Genomic DNA, 6000 nt, shown 5'->3' on the forward strand with positions numbered 1-6000 from the left:
CTTGATTTCAAATTATATTACTTTTAATTTTGGCTTCTTACTTTGAATGTTGACAATTTATAGTCCAGTAGGCTATAAAATTATCTGGGTTAAAGTGAAGGAGGAGATGATTTATCTAATATGCTGTAATTGCTTTTTAAGGAGTGGAACAACACTATGAGCATGTGTATTTAAGTCCATAGTGGAAAATAATTAATTCCACTTACAATTTACCTCAACCCAAACAAGAATATTTTTCTGGCTTCATCTGATGATGCTAACTTAAAACTATTAATATGGTTGATGTGAACCCTTCACCAGCTGAACAACTAAAAGTTTATGTTCTTGGAACTCTAAATTTTTGGACAAAATGAGATCCTCTAACTTTACTGAAAACAAAGCATAAAGCAAGAATTCTGCCAACTGCTTATCAACTGTAATACTAACTTGGAGTACAACCACATGTGGCCTTATATTAGAAAGAAGATAAAAATAGAAGTGTTGCTAGCTCACTAACTTTGAACAAGAAAACCTCAATTTACAATAGTGAAGCTTTTACACACAGTTGTACTGACTGCACATCCCATTTTTAAAATATAAAACTTCTATAAGCACATAATAACAAAAATAAAGCAACAACATGTTTACTTTCCCAATTCAAAGCAGCATTCATAAATCTCTGAAACATCATCACCCTTCCCACCCCCCCAAATATTATTTTATTCCTGATTCTCAATTGCTGGAGGCTTGCACAAGATTCAAGTGTCATTAAAAATGCTAAAAAGTATTCATTATGAATAATTATCTTTGGTGCCAAAGGCATAGCAAATGTAATTATGTGAAGCAGAAGACAGGAAGGACCAACTGTATTGGACTCCTGATGTTCTAATCAGGCAAAAAGAGAATAAAGGAAGGTCTGAATCCCATAATGACAGCCCTGCTGTGGGAAAAACTGTGCTATTTTCTACATTTAAATAAAAGCTCAAACACCAAAGGATGACATGAGATAAATAACTGGTCATCCAACAGCTTCAGTTATTTAATCTTCCTGAATCTTTGTGGAAGCAGCTAAATTCAAAGGTCAACCTTCTTTTTCAAACTTGCCTAAAGATAGGAAAACTAGTCATTTTCAACTATAAATTGAAAAGGGAGGGAGAAGCCATTCTCTCCTGTAAGAATTAGCAATATGGGTTTAGATTTTGTGGCATGCATTATATTCTTCTATAAGTTTACAAAAGCAGGTTCTTTTCTTCTTCCAGATTTTTTTAAAATGAAGTCATGTTACTACTTCCTCAACCTATAAAGTTTACTGACATTGACTCTGTTTTACATAGCTATCATAATATTGAAAGCCAAATAAGGCCTGCAATCCTCTTTTCTATTCTTCCCCCCTCCTCTCCTTGGGCGGGAAATTAATAACTTGAATTTTCACTGTTCCTGAACATACTATTTGAGAGTATGGCACACCAAAAGCCAAAGCACTTACTTTCAAGTAACAATATTAGGATAAAGAAATAAAGTATGCCTCTCACTTTGATCTTATACTTGTCAGAAAGAGATTAATCCTGAAACAATGCCATTCTACAGATGGATGCAGGATCTAACAACAACCTTGAAGTAATGCATAAAATGGTTTGCAAAAGTTTGATAAAGAATCTAACATGAAACAAACCAGTGTAAGAGAAGTAATGAAGTAAATCTCCTTTTTCAAGCCCATATATCCCCACCCCCATGCCTTTCCATTCCTCACCAAAACAAAGGAGATATTTCAACCCATCCATAGCTCTCCATCTGGAATCTAATGCAATTTCCATTAAAGAAGCTAGTAGCCATCTCCTTAAAATCCACATGAATACTAGCCTTTCTTTGAAATTTCACCTTTTAGATCACATCTTTGCAAATAATATTTAATTAAAATAGACCTCCCCCCCAGAGATAACACTATAACATGGATTAACATAAAGAATTAATTGTTTAAAAACGTGCATATATCCACAAAAAATACAATCTCCAGCATTTACAGGTTATTACAAAATTGTTTACATCAAACCTTTGAAGGAAAGAATTCTTATAGTATGCAGACTAGACTGAATTTAGGGGGTGGGGTAGGGATATGTCTTTAATTAGTTTAAAATGACATATGGATTTTTTTTTAAAGGAACTCAAATTAAGAATCTTTTTTTCAAAGAGACTATTCTATATCGCTATTTAGCTCCAAGAGAATTTTCAAAGAAGCATATACCCAAAATAAGATTTGTTTCTAAGCAAGAATCGTCAGCTGCCATTAAAGCCACACCTTAAAAAGTTCCTACCATACAGCAGCCAAGCAAGTACAAACTAGTGGTGGCTCTTTTCAGATAAAATAGCAGTAAACTTAAGACTTAGCAAGATTTGATATTTGAACATGAGGTATACTTTTTTTTAATAAAAGGATGAAATTTATGGCACCAAATTTTTTAAAAGGCTCTAAATACAGGAGTGTTTTGTTTTGCCTTTTTTTAAAAAAAATATAAGTGGAGTCTAACAACCTTTCACGGGAATATAAATATTTAACATTTAAACCTGACAACACAACACTAAAAGATAAAATGCCTTCCTGCTAAGCGCAATAGTGCCTCAGAACTGGAAGGCAGCTGTTGTTCCCTCGGCCTTCTCTTTTGTTGCACCTAATCTCATGTCAAGTCATTCAACCAGTTCCAAAGAGATGAAGACATAATTGAATCAACCTCATACAAAAAAAAAACTGTTCTTAAATAGCAATATGGAGACATTAATTATTCTATACAAGCCAACAACCGTATTTTCCTTCTTCCATCTTCCACCAAAACACACACACACACAAACCCCTTGTATAAATACATGCATGTACAGACAATGAAACTGAAAACAACTCTCGGATTTGGCAAAGACACTAAATAGTCAGCTCAATCAAAAGGCTATAGGAATAGATCCTTAACAGCAGTTTTTGTAATGCATTAACATAACTTGAAATAAAGCTTCAGGAGCCCAATTCAATTTCAAGAAAAACCAGGATAATTCTCACTTCCCATTCACAAGCAGATAAGTATTATTAGTAATTAATAGGAGTCATATTGAATTATCTGGAGAATGAAGACACATTTAAGAAGTTACTGATGATCCATTACAAGCTGGCATTCCAACTGCAGATCTTAAATACTGACTCATCAATTCACATAAAAATAGAAGAGGGAAATCAAACTCCACCCACTTTCCCTCCCCCACCTTCAAAGAAAGCAGTTTAACCTACTTATCTCAGCCATTTCTTCTTGCCCAAGAGAACATCTAATTATGAGCAATCTTCCCTTATTTGAAATGGGTTTTGAAACATTCAAGAGACAAGACGACCCCTGAAGTACGTGTAACAGAATTTGGGCAAATATATTTTCAAACTCTAGTTGTAATCAGGATGCTCACAGTACTTTTGCAGATACAAAAATCAAGCTCTCACCTGCCAACAGAATGTAAACAGTGGTCAGCAAGTTAATGCTTGATATGTAGTTGGCTGGAAGGCCTTTTACTTCGTAGCCTCCCTAATTGTATCAAGTCAGCTTTTCAAGGCCTAATACTGTGAAGAATGATAGGAGTCCTCCCACCCACCCCCTTCACATTTTCGAAAGTGTGTTATTTCCTTCTGCTCCTTCACATTATAGAAACTTCCCTTTTCACATTCTTCTGTAAAAAGAATTACTTTGTCTACAGGCTTAAGTTCCTTTTTTCTTTTTTTTGCTTTTCCCTCTGTACTGTATTCCTCCTGCTCAAATAACACCTTCCCTATTGGAAATGCTGTAAATTTTAAAGGTTCCAAGGTCAATTCAGAAAGGGCATTTAAAAAAAAAAGGATAGAAAACTAATTTCCTCACCACCACCACCCCAAACTCCTTTGGGCAACAGAGCTTCTACAGAAGAAAAACCCAAATTATCTGCAAATTTAGATACAAACAAACTAGACCGGCAATTTTCCTATAGCTCTTACTTCAAAAACTCTTAAACTTCAATACAGATACTATACTCACAAGGGAATTCATTGGGGGGGGGGGTAAGGGAGCAGGGGCTTATGGGATTGCATATCGAAAGGCTGCTTTTGGCGACCAATTTCTGCAAGTCAAATAAACAAAAAAGCAAGCGCACCCCAAGTGAAGACGCAATCAGTTAAGAAATTAATGCAACCCTCCCTGTAGGGAGAGGTATCAACATATGGAAGTGAAATCATTCTGTCAGCCTTTGTGAATTTGTTGTTTTCCTCTTCTCCCAGCGGAGCTATTGTTATTGGAGTCAACTAGTTTTATTTTATTTTTGAAAGTGTAAGCAGGGAAGATTGCCCCCCCCCCCAAATGATCTCTATAATCGTCAATAATTAAAAAAAAACACCTCGAGAGCAGATTCAATTCCGCCCAGGAAGCCCTGAAAACGAAACTGACAAAATGGATCAATAAACTTCTCATTAGCAAATCTGCCCCCCGCACCCCCCCCATCTGTGCCAAACACATTACAAATCTTGCTTCCAGGAACATCCCTGAGTCACAAAGAGGTCCTCCCTTTCCCTTCTTCCCTCCCCTCCCCCATTCGAGATTAAGCATATTGAATATTGAAAACAAAATACCTATATAGAAATGTAATGGAAGTTTCACCAACATCGATTGGGAGAGGGCAGAGAAGGGGGAAGAGAGAATTGAGAGGCAGAAGTAAGCGAGGCAAAATCGTATTATTATTATTATTATTTTTAAATCACCAAACACTAAGAAGTTTAGAGGAAGCAAGAGGAGCTGAATGTTTGTCTTCCCCATCTATCTTTCTACCTCCCTCGCTTTGCAGGAAGGTGGAAAGAAAAAAGAAGAAATGCAGGGTCATACGGAGTTTTTTTTTTTAAAGGATAATTATTTTAGAATATTAAATGCCTTTACCTTTATGATTCTCCGCTGCCAAGTGGCTGTGGTAGTGGCTGGTAGTAGTGGAAGATAAAACTGACACAACAGGAGTTGCTGCGTTTGAATGAGAAAGAAGAGAGGAAGGAGGGATTCGGAAGGAGGGAGGGAAAGAGGGAGGAGGCTATTGGGAGTTTTTGAGGCTGGTTCCTGAGACACGCAAAGACACGCACACACGCACACACACAAACGGGATACACACCTGATCCTTTTGGTTTCATTCTCCAGATGCCAGAGGAAGAGGGGCTTAGCAGGAAAGGAAAAAGGAAGACAATGCAGAGAATCTGAGCTGCTCTACCATACCATGGTTACAATCCAGCTGGGCAACATCCTTGGCAAAATTAGAAAGCAAAATTTGGCTATGTTTGTACAATCCTGCCCCCCCCTTATTTGGGAGGGGGGGTGAAGGTGGAGACTTTTTTTTGCATTTTGTTTTACATAAATGGACGGATCCTGTAGGTATAAACGGTCTGTGAAGCAGTTGTTCAAGGTGGTTAATAAAAGTAATGTGAATACACAGGAACGCATACTCTGTAAACGACTTGGGGCGGGGACCTATTTTTTTAACACACACACACACTATACACACACTATTTGTAGTTATATTAATTATAATAATTTATATAGTTAAATATGAATTATAAACATGTCATGTTTATCTTGGCATGGCATTCACAGTCTTTTTTTAAGCCGCCTTGGAAAGAGCACGGGCGAATAAATAAAAAAATCAAATCCCCCCTCCTCAAGAGGAAGTCCCGCTACAACACACAGGACTTATTTTCCACCAGGGGTTGCATCTTTCGTGGAGCCGTTCCTCTTTGGCAGCTTCACCCACTCCTGCTCAGGGGGATTAACAGTCGCCGCGCCCCCCGTCCTGGAAGGAAGCCCCCCACCCCAATTGCTCAGGCTGCTGCGTCCTTTGTTTTATAAGGGGAAGCGCTGAATCTCGAGTTACCCTGCAACGGGGAAGGAAAAGAAGGTGTCCCCCCACTCCATGATCTTCCCACATAGCTCTCTTTTCAGACTGGGGAAGGGTCTTCCATTTGCCCGCCCACCCACCGCCTTTTGCTTTAGGGCT

General features: G+C 37.8%; 1 protein-coding gene across 1 annotated transcript in view; it reads right to left on the bottom strand.

Annotated features, from left to right (window-relative positions):
* Window positions 1–4998, bottom strand: part of ZNF217 (zinc finger protein 217) — a 35227-nt gene extending 30229 nt beyond the window's left edge. Inside the window, exon 1 of the mRNA XM_014066621.2 lies at window positions 4902–4998. The gene's annotated coding sequence lies outside the window, so the exon portion shown is untranslated. The remainder of the gene's footprint in view (window positions 1–4901) is intronic.
* Between the last annotated feature and the right edge of the window lie 1002 nt (window positions 4999–6000).

Source organism: Thamnophis sirtalis, unplaced genomic scaffold (genome assembly GCF_051295495.1).
Source record: "Thamnophis sirtalis isolate CommonGarterSnake01/CBP01778 unplaced genomic scaffold, rThaSir2_p1.2 scaffold_7, whole genome shotgun sequence".
NCBI classification, from domain to species: Eukaryota; Metazoa; Chordata; class Lepidosauria; order Squamata; family Natricidae; genus Thamnophis; species Thamnophis sirtalis.